Here is a 10,905-nt window from a genome sequence, read left to right on the forward strand (position 1 = left end):
TTTCTTCTGCAGCCAAGTTGCCGACCGGGTGTCTGTCCCGCGGAATCCGAGCTGCAGAATAGGCTCCCCCAGTCATCCTGCTGCCCTCTCAGTATGGGGTGCTCTGAGACCCAGTTCAGAACGGTTTCCACCCTGGGAGCGGGTGGGGCCCGAAGTTAACTTGCGGCCCCCCCCCCCCCGGGGCCAGTGCAGCAAATTTCCCGTTTATTCCTGCTCGGTAATTAACGCCCTTGCTGCCTGCTCCAGCAGCAGATGTGAGAGATTTAAGGGAATATTTTAATCTGAAATCTAGCAGCACGGAGATAAGAGTGGCATGGTAGACTGGGCTGCAACCGGCATATTTATCGTCCGAGGCTGACCGTCCAACGAGTGAGTTCCGTCCGTCACTTCAGACGGATAGCTCATCGCTCTCCGTGTTTATGATTTCAATTCCTGTCCTTCAACGGGGTTGTGGTGAATTAGCTCGGTGCCATTTTCTAAAATATCAAGCATTTTTATACATTAGGTATAGTGCATGGCAAATACTTGACGTAAAGTCTGCAGTTTTACTCCATAACCAGATTGTAAAATATGAACTGAATTAATCATAACTGCAAAGACTAATGGTACGTTTTCTCTTATTTTATCTTTAGTGCCTTTCAGATCATGTTTTAAAACCTTCCGCGTCTGGCGTTGGGAACGCAGCCGCGGCTTGGTGGTGGATAGCAAGAGGCAAAGGTCAGACCGAAGGCTGCGCAAATATTGTTTGCTGGATTTATTGTTTTAATTAAGAGCGTGGCAGTTCATCATAAACTGTTTATGGCGTTTCTGCACAGTGCAGCACTTTGAAATCAGCTGTTTTAATGAAAACGTAATGTCGTATCTGTCAAAGTTCTAAATATTTTGAAAGTGAAATATGGAAACAAGAACTTTAATTCTGGGTTTACTGAGATTAGCTCATTGAATTGCTTTCAAATCCCTTAAGAGGGTCACATCATGGGTACCGAATGGCTTCCTGTAGGTGACTGGGAAGAAAAAAATTCCAGGAGGTTCTCAGGCTGGTTGTTTAACAGTGACAACACAAGTTGAAGGTTAATGTATCGCAAAACAAAACCATTACAGTTGGCGCTGGGGTTTCAGATTAAAGATGCAATAATGGGTGTGCAGAGCCCTGGATGCCCAGTTGTTTGGGGAGACCTAATTGTGTCGAGAGGGAGCCGAGAGCCTCTCAGGGCGGGAGAGAAATGGAGGCGCCCCTGTCCTTTTCCAGTGGTGAAGCCGCCACGTCGCCGTGTTTGCAACTAATTATTTATAATGACCTCAAAGATGATGAGGTTTCATGGACTTTTCAGGCTGAGCAGTTTGCAATCCTAGTAATTCCCTCTCATGGTCGCTGGGCGTCTGTGGAGACATGTCAGCCATTCCTGGTTACATTTGTTAGGGAGTCGGATAAAATATTTGTCTAATCTGGAAATTGTATTTTTAGCTGTACCCTCATTGGAAACAGAAATTAAGCTTGTCATTAGATGCCGGGCCACAGGAGTTGACTGAACAGGGTAATGTATGTTATATTCTGTGCTATACTTGGTCAAGTTTCATATATATCGTATTCCACATTATTTTATTAACTTTAATATCTGCACTTCCTATTACCAGACATGCCCCTCGTTCAAAGCACAGAGGCACAGTTCTCTAATCAGAAGTGACAGGCTATATACTTTCTCTCAGCCATTACTTGGTAGCCTAGAGCAAAGAACTCTGTTTCCTTGAAAATGTTTTGAATTGGGTTATTTTTATTGAAGTATTAAAGTAATTCTTCAGATTTTAGGCTATTATTTAAGTACTTTTGGGAGAATACAATAACCTCTGGATTCTATAGGCTTTGTTACTTTAACAACCCAAGCTGCTAAATGCATCTTTTTAATGCTGGTTATATGAGTGTCTGAGAACTCATCTGACCAGCGGAAGCTAAGAGCATTCAGGTAATTATAGAAAATTAGTAGGCTAAATTAGTTTAGGAAAGCACAAAAGTGTAATATTTAAACCGCTTGCAAAATATAGGCCCTGCTTGCCAGATTTCCGGTGACGAATTAGCATTTCTGATTATTCTGTCTTTGCGTTTTTGGTAATTTGGTTGAAGGACCCGATAGACTGGTTAAGGAAGCTGAATTAGGCACAGGTTGGTATAATCTGAGAATGGACCCATGAAATCGATAACAGTTCACATCTGTGATGTTGGAGGAGGCAGTAACAGCAAGGGCCAGACTCCGACTGTGGGTGTCAGGCAGGAAAGCCCACGGTTGGATGGGATGGCCCTGGTGTTGGGTGCTTCCAGGAGTCAGAGTTCAAGCCACGAGGGCAGCTTTCTGAAAGGGGCTCCATTTTACCAATAGGAGGTATAAAAAGGAGATGATTCACATGCATGCTCTGAATCAGTGTGCCCGTGACACTTACATGGGGCCACGGTCTTATGGCACTTTGGACGTCCAGAGGTGAGCGTGTCACCAGAGGTTTGAGTAAGAGAACTACCCTTCACGGAGCACTCCATACTCACCAAGCCGCGGTCTTTGGCATGTTGTCCATGGAATCTTCCCTATATTGTCCTCCTCTCCTGCCGGGAGAGGCCAAAGAGAGGATGCCATCTGCTCAAGGCCAAGTTAGCAAATGGCAGAGTTAAGATTGGAACTCAAGGTCAAAGTCAAGATTCTTCCGCTCTCCCACTGAACTAGTGAGAAAGGTTCCAGCTCATCTTTTTCCTTTTGTCGTGTCTCAAAGGTAGTTTAGTTTGTAATTGGTCATTTCTGATGGGGCCTAGAGATGAGGCGTCTAGAAGCTTTTAGGAATAACAGTTCGCAATACATGGATAACCAAAAACACCAAACACACAGAAACCCCCCAAAAACCCAGTGAGAAAATCAGCATTAGATCATTGGAAAAATGGCTGGACCTCATGCCCACACATACCCTTTAGAACGAACTTTCCAGTGTGGGCAAACCAACAAAATTAACCATGTGCTAAGTGCAAATCTAAGAACCAGATAGGGAGTCTGAGCTGCAAGATACCCCAGGATAGTGTTGGAATTCATTTAAAAAACAAAATTTGGGCCAATAATCTAGGCATTCCACTGTGGGATCAAGTAGATGGAACCCAGAATTTCTGAAACTCAGTAAGAACTTGTATACAAAAGATAGGGGGTGGTGGTGGTGGGGAAGAGATGTTAAAACAATGGGACTATGAAGGGCATTAAAAGCAATGTGGTTTCCAAAGCAACCAGCTAAACATCAGATAGAACTGAATGCGTGTCACCATTTGTTGACCACTCTGGATGCCATGGTTCAGGCCATTGAAGCAGGGCACGTCCCAACATGCTGAAATGCACTGGCCATATGGCTATGGATGTTATTTCTACTAGCCTATATGTGTGCAAACCTATATGGTTTGAAATTCATGAAGTCTTAGATCTTTATGGTAGCCTGTTAGACTGGTATTGTGACCCCCGTTTTATAGACGAGGAAATGACATTGCCTTGATCTCGTAGCCTAAGGAGTCCAGTTAAACAAAGCCCAGTTTAGTTGACACGAAAGGAGAAATAGTGTTTTAGAAAAAGCGCTTGGAATGTGCTTCATTAGGTGTTCTGCTTAGGACCTGCCTTCCTTCTATCATGATTGACTCTCTGTGAAATGGTTTGTTACCAGTGGTGGAGATGGCGATGTCCATCAAACATTCCCTTCTGTTCTCCCAAATTTCCCAGCTTCCTTGCAAACACAGAGAGTGTGCCTTCTGCTGGCCAAAGGGCTGCTTCTGGGTAAAAGCACAGACTAGCCTGTGTGTGGCTTATCATGGCTTTTTCTGGCTTCCTCTGCGCATAAGGGCCTATGTTGAGATGTAGGAGCCTTAAGATCAAAGCAGCCTGGGTCACTGAGTCACATGGTATGTAGCACAGCTGTCCTATGAACCTCCCAGACCCTCAGGGGGTTTTGTGAAGCTGGGAAAGTAACCTCGCTGTGCTAAGCTATGGAGGTTCTGGGGTTGTTTGTTACAGTTGCCCAAGCCCGTCCTGTCCTGGCCTACATATCCGTCTAAAAGCAGTTGCTTTGGCAACCCCTCCCCTCTTTCCAGGGCCCAGAAGTAGAGGCTCCTTGTCCTCCTCCTTCTACCTGGTTGACGTCCCATCCTCTTGGGTTTAGCTCAGTGATGACTGACTCCACGAAGCCATTTATGATCTTGGTGTTAGGGATGTGGTATGAAAATGAATTGTATTGTTTGTGTAGATGTCACCAATGGCTCCTCCTCGCTGAAATTGACTGTAACAAGTGGTTGGAGTTTCCACTGGAGGGTAATTTATATTTATTTGAGCTGCCACCAACTCTTATTTCGTTTGCATAAACTACCCAGGACAGAAGAGGAATCTCCCTGGACCCTGTTTATCTTGTGAAACTGGAGCTTGCTCCACAGAGTGGGTCACTCCTCACGTGGACCTCCCTCCATCCCTTTTAGTGATGAATAATCAGTCATCAGGAGAGGGAATTAAAAAATAGATTTATTGCTATTTCTAAAAGTCAGAACTAGAGGATGAGTAAACATAACAACAGATGTATAAGAACGTAAGTAGAAACACTATTTTACAATAACATGTACTGAAACACATTTATGTACTGGAAACTATGAAAAATAACTCTCTTTAAATGATTTAACATTTGCTCTTCCTTATATACGGTTGAATTTCCAGTGGGAGAACAAAGATGCTCATGGCTCTCTGGGCCTTCCTTCGTGAAAACCCTTCCTTAAAACCTTCTGGAATGTTCCATGAAAGCTGGTGTACAGTTTAGCAGGAAGTAGGGCCTGCCTTCAGTGCCCACGTCTTCCCAACACCCCCACACATGTGGGATCATTACTGGGGTTCAGAGGACCCCCAAGGACAAATAAAAAAGTCCTCTGGAACAAAGCGTGTTAGTGAAGTTCCCTTCTGCAGAAAAAAAGAGAGTATGCCTTTCCCTGAGAAGACCTGCATTCTGTGTCTGCCCTCCTGTGAGAAGTCTCTGTTCAGGGTAGCTCTGGGTCAGTCATTTCTGCCAGTGATGGGGATGCAAAGCATTAGGAGGGGAAAAAAAGCTTATTTCAGAGCTTTGGCCCTTTTTTCAGAGGCCTCATCGGGTGGGCCATGTGGTTGGCTGGATTGACAATATCGAAAAGGATTGTAATAAAAGGTCCTGATCTAGACATGTAGACATACTTCATAGTCCTTAAAAGTGGGTGATATTTGTAGTGTTTTAAAAGTGGATTGGTTGGAAGAGTATTGCCTAGGGGTTTTTGAGGACCCTGAAGGCCGGGGGGCCTGAAGCCAGCAGAGTGACCTCTGGAGTAATGTGGCCTAGAGTTCGTGATGGCTACACAGAGTTACAACAGCCCAGAAATGAAAAGCTGGCTGACCTGTTCAGTTTGGTCCACATGCTGGGGATGACCATCTTTTTCTGGAAAGGAACCTCTTCTTAACAGCATCGGCTGCTTTGTATTGGCATCTGGGTGACTGTGTAGGCTTCTTCAATTTGGTCCAACCCAATGAGTGGAGAACGATAAGGGAATGGAACGATTTGGGATAAAAGATGACACTGGGCACTCAGATCTCAGATACCCTTGATGCAAACAATCTCTCTTACATTCTCTTCTGGGCACAGCTTGGATGCTGGGGGTCTGGTTTTTAGACCCTTTCCCTCATCTTGTGTAGCTAGCTCAATCTTCTTTTCTTAAGAAAAGTGACCTGAATGAAATGTGCATGTGACCACAGAAGTCGCCTCAGAAAAATAAGGACAGAATTTGCAATATTTAGAGGTGAGAATAAAATGTGTGGCTTGTAATCTTTGTTTTTACGTAGGCCAAATCACAAACCCGTGTGTGTGTGTGTGTGTGTGTGTGTGTGTGTGTGCACGCACACATGTAATGCCTAAGTTTAATTGCCTGCTTTGGAAATCCGTGACAGAGAAATAAGATCACATAGGTGTGTGTTGGCTTTTTGTGTAGGTTGTATCCCTATTTCGGTGTTATTGAACTGGCTTCTATCCTTCTCTCTTCCACAGTTTCCACTGAGCAACCTCCATACGAAAGCAATATTAAGGACTACATAATTAGCCACCTTAATAAATTTTTCCAAGATGGATAGGCAATGTTTGGCTTTCTTCCGAAGAAAACATTCCTCTAATAGTATTCTGTGGGAAGCTATGGAGGGAACAATGAACAGAAATATCTGGAAATATATTAAGATATATGTGCATATATTGGACATTAGCACCATACACTAAGCATATTGGGAATATGCTTCAAAATATTTCAAACATTGTTGACCTTTGTTATATAATCCCAGGCTCGGGGAAACATATTTGCATAGACTTAGCAATATATTGTAAATAACTACATAGGACAGTGTGTATTTTTCCTTAAGATGCAGTATTATAAGCAAGACATTAAATTATGCCTATCAGACAAAGCAGCCGGATCTCTACATTTTTTTATAGCACATTCTATTGGGAAGACATCCCTGCTTCTAAAAAGCACATGCATTAACTGCCTGATTCATGTGGTGACATGTGGCATATCCAAATGCATTATGGATCTCTCAGGAATAAAAACAACATAGCAAAACCATCACCTTGGGATGTTCATTGAGTGAATATTTTACAGACACACTCCTTTTATATTTATATAATAATTTAGTGTTATGACAATTTTTTTAGCAGAGTTGGCAGTTTTTCTTTTTTATAATGGTATTATATTTGTGAGCCTATTAAGTGCATATGGGATAAACTACAGAAAAAAGTATTTTTCATAATTCCTCAGGGTGCTTGTAGCAAAAAAAAAAACATATTGGTTTAGAAAAATGTTAATAAAGGTCAAGCAGAACTTTCCAGTGCTTAGCATGACAGCAATGGCAATTTTGAGGCCTTTTTTGAATTGTATATCGAGGAGATGTGGGGATTTATGGGGCTTCCAGGAGGAAAATGGCACCTAATGTCCTTTCTGAAAGGGAGACTGACCCTTCGGCAGGGCTTGTGAGTCTTCAACAAAGAATCACAACAGCGTGTTGCTTTCCCCCTCTGCAGCCGTCCCCGCTCAACAATGAGCCAGGCTGGTTTCTGGCGTGGCCTGGGTCCTCAGGAGCCAGCAGCGCTGGGCTGTGGCATCAGGGGCTGTGCATGGGCACCCTCTCTGGCTGGCATCTTTCCAGGAGCCAGGGGAGTGAATGGTGGAGATTGGGGCACTTCTCCCCCTTTTCATCAGCAGAGAAGCACAGCTGCTTCTCCAGACCGGAGGGAAAAGGCAGGTGCACGCAGAGGCTGGGGCAATGCCCACCTGCAGTGCGGGAGTGTGTCAGAGGGCAGGGGCAGCCGGCATGCGCAGACTGCCCGTGTGGCGATCCCCCCCGTGCTCGTGTCCTCCCCTCCTTCCTGTTTCTCTTGCAACTGGGACATCAGGTAAGAGAGTGGAAAAATTCTGTATTTCTTCATCTCTCTCTCTCTCTTTTTTTTCTTTTTTCTTTCAAAGAACTTGTAAAAACGCAAAAATAGAGCATGGTTATTTGGGGATTTTTATTGAGCAGTTGTCAGAATTTGGGCATGTTTCAGGCAAACCTGTACACTGTGATTCCAGACCAGCCTCAGATGACACTTCCTCAAAATAGAAATGTTCTCTGTGAAGAGGTGGACAGAGAGTGACCGCCTTGGAATATGGATCCAGCCTGGTTCCCCAGCAGCAGGAGCCCAGGCACCCAGGCGCCTGCTGGGGCAGGACATGCCTTCCCACGGCCGCTTGGCTGTAGTCCTCGGGAAAGGGGGAGAAAAGTCGCAGGAGCCCCAGGAAATTGGTCCCACTTTTTCTCTGGGTCTGCCTGATTGTTTTTCTCATCTTCACTGCATCCATCCTGTCAGTTCTGTACTTAATATATTGTCTCACAAATGACGGCAAAGGGCTCATCAGAGCCCAGCTCAGGCTCCTACCTTTGAGAAGAGGGGGCTGGTTGCGTAGCAGTGGCTGGTCCTGCAGGGGGTCCCCCGGGGCAGGAGCTGGAGCCTCGAGGCTGTCATGCATCTGAGCGGACAAGAACCGCTCACAGCACAGCTTTCAGGGCTGTTTGCCACCTGTGATCATTCCGGGGTCCCTGGGCATCTCTTTACCGTGCACCACGCTCTCAGCCGGAGGCCAGGCACACCAGGGCTGGTGAAGCACGCTGCCCTTGCCCTTGCCCTTGTGGGGACAGAGACTAATCCAGACATCACCCCAACGAATATGGACTAGCCCCTGACCGTGTGAAGTGGCAGGGCCTGGCCTTGGGGTCAGGCAGCTGACGCAGGGCTGTGCTGTGCCAGGACAGACCCTGTCTTTATTTATATAATTTTGAGATTTTTTCTCATCTGAATTTTTTTTTCCACATCAGTTGTGATTTTTAAAAATATTGCACTTAACCTTGATTGTTGAGTGTTTTGGTACCTCCTTAAATTTTGAGGTGAGCATTTCCTTTTTCCACCCTGAAGAATCAGGAGATGAGGCCAGGTGGGGTGGGTGGAAAAAATGCCCCTGAGGAAGGGAGGGGTGGTTGATCTGCATCTGAATACATGACTGTCGGTTAATGAGGGAGAAAAGTCCAGAAAGAAGGGGTTGCACACAGTTGTAGATGAGGAGGAGGGCTTGGTGTATTCAATGTGGGATGGGGACGGGGGTGAGACCCCAGTATTTCAGGGTAGTTAACTTTCAGATCTAATGACCTCCCAGCAGGGTGCCCTGTCACTTCCATGTGTGGATTTCAGAGGCTGGTGGGTAGAATGTGGCAGGCAGCAGGGGTGGCCTCACGGCAGGGACGCTGGCTGGTCTGAGGGCCTACACTCCCTTGATGTCTCCTGCCCTGAATGAGGCCAGCTCTGTGGTTCTCATGCTCTTTTCTGAGGAGCGACCTGGAGGGGCCAAGCTGGCTCCTCCCGGCCACTGGGCACAGTGCAGACCAGGGAGCCTTTGATGAACATTTCTCTTGAACCTGGAACACCGCTTGGTAAAGAGCACACTCTACAGGCTGGAAACTCACGGCCCACTCCCCCAGGACATGCCTCTGCCTGCCCAGCCTGTATGGATCTCTGCCGGGCTCTGTGGGGCCACATGGCACAGGGCAGTGACAGCCTCGCCTCCTCCCCCAGGATCCCCTTGTAGCTTGGGTCTTCTTCCTCCACACTCGTGAGCTCCCTGGGCTGGAACTGCGTCTTTGCCTTTTCCGGTGATCTCCTCAGGCCTAAGGGTGGCGGGACTGAGACAGGCTGTCAGGAGACACCTCCCAGTCTCCAACTTGGCTGTTTTGTCCCTGGGTCCCTTCATGGAACGGCTTGAGGGAGAGCATTCTGGATTAAAATATGTTGTGTATCTTTGGTGAGCCTGAGGGTGGTGAAGGTCACTGAAGGGGATGGGTCAGCCCCCCAATATGCCAGTGGGTGCAAAAAACGGCTCCAACTTCCTGGAGTTCTGCCTTTATGATAAGTGGGGTTTGCTGTTGGTAAGGGCTCTCATCCTTCCCTTTCCGGCTTGGGGACCCTTTCCTGGTCGTGGAAACAGCCTGACACAGACTGTTGCCAGGGCATGTGGCCTGGTGGGAAAAGAGCAGGGTCAGTGCAACTGATCCCTTTGTTTCTAGTACGTTCTACACTACTCTTGTGGAGGAAGCATGGCTGAATGCCTGCTTAGTAATCTAATGGGGTAAAAAAAACACAACAGAACTCCATGTTTAGTATATGTGCTTATCTATTTCCTAATTTATATCACCTCTCATCTCTTAACCATTAAAAAATAATTATTTTGAGAGACAGCATGAGTGAGCGGGGCAGGAGCAGAGAGAGGGAGCGAGAGAATCCCAAGCAGGCTCCACGCTGTCAGCATAGAGCCAGACGTGGTGCTCAAACCCGCGAACCGTGAGATCGTGACCTGAGCCAAAGTCAAGATGGATTGGATGCTTAACCAACTGAGCCACCCAGGCACCGAATCCCTTAACCATTTTGAGATAGGTGTGGAGGTGCCCCCTGGGGGAAAGGAGGTCACTTGGAGCACAGACACTTAAGTGTGGGGCTGCCTTCCCCGTCTCCCCAACCATGAACCCTCCCCTTCCTCCAGGGCAGTGCGTTGCTGGAGGTCTACAGCTGCTCCTTGCTCTGCACTCCACAGGGACTCATCCTTCCAGTTCTGGCCCCCACGGGGAGGGGCAGGCACCCCAGGGCTAAAATTCTGGCCTCAGACGCTGATAGGTGTGTTCATCCCCTTCCACCCCCTCCCTGCTCTGGCCAGTAGCAAACACGGCTTCCCTTCAACATGGCACAGTGATGCCTTTAGCCCCCTGGCTAACAAGGAGCTTTTGTGCTCATTAAGTCATTAGAATCTTGGGACAAGTCTGGGTAATTAGCATCGCCTCGCACGTAGGGACACAGAGATCCAGCGTTGTCCAAGTTTCCCTGTAGCCAAGTCGGTGGTGGTGTTCAACTTCCAGCCTGCCGGCCTCTGCTCTGCAGCCCGCCTCCGAGGGCAGTTCTGACTCTGCCGTGTCCTGCCTCAGCAGCACTTGGACACCTCGGTGTCTTTCGGCAGGTGATTCGTTATGACGGTACAAGCCACCCGGGCTGTGGGCCTGGCCTTCTCCCCTACGGCGATACTCGTGTGAAATTGATGACCGTGCACGCGCTCTGCTGTGCTGCCTTTGGATAGAAAACAGGTAGAGAAATGAGCCCTTGGATTGTGTCTACACGTCCTTTCCACTTTCCCCTGTGGTATTCTGTATTTAGCAAACACTGTTAGGTGCCTACCGTGTGCCCAGCATCACCTTAAGGACCAGGGCAGAGCAGTGGAGTATGAGTCCAGAGGTGAGATGCTCACAGAACCACACACACACATGCCACCACGCGTGTTAC

At 47.1% G+C, this 10,905-nt stretch overlaps 1 long non-coding RNA gene across 1 annotated transcript; it reads right to left on the reverse strand.

The window, feature by feature from the left end:
- Window positions 1–255: 255 nt before the first annotated feature.
- Window positions 256–3,188, reverse strand: LOC132690452 (uncharacterized). The gene is made up of 2 exons (XR_009615409.2): window positions 2,534–3,188; window positions 256–476 (listed from the first exon to the last, which is right to left on the reverse strand). It is a non-coding gene; the product is annotated as an uncharacterized LOC132690452 (long non-coding RNA).
- Between the last annotated feature and the right edge of the window lie 7,717 nt (window positions 3,189–10,905).

Source organism: Panthera onca, chromosome E2 (assembly GCF_046562875.1).
Source record: "Panthera onca isolate mPanOnc1 chromosome E2, mPanOnc1 haplotype 2, whole genome shotgun sequence".
NCBI lineage: Eukaryota > Metazoa > Chordata > Mammalia > Carnivora > Felidae > Panthera > Panthera onca.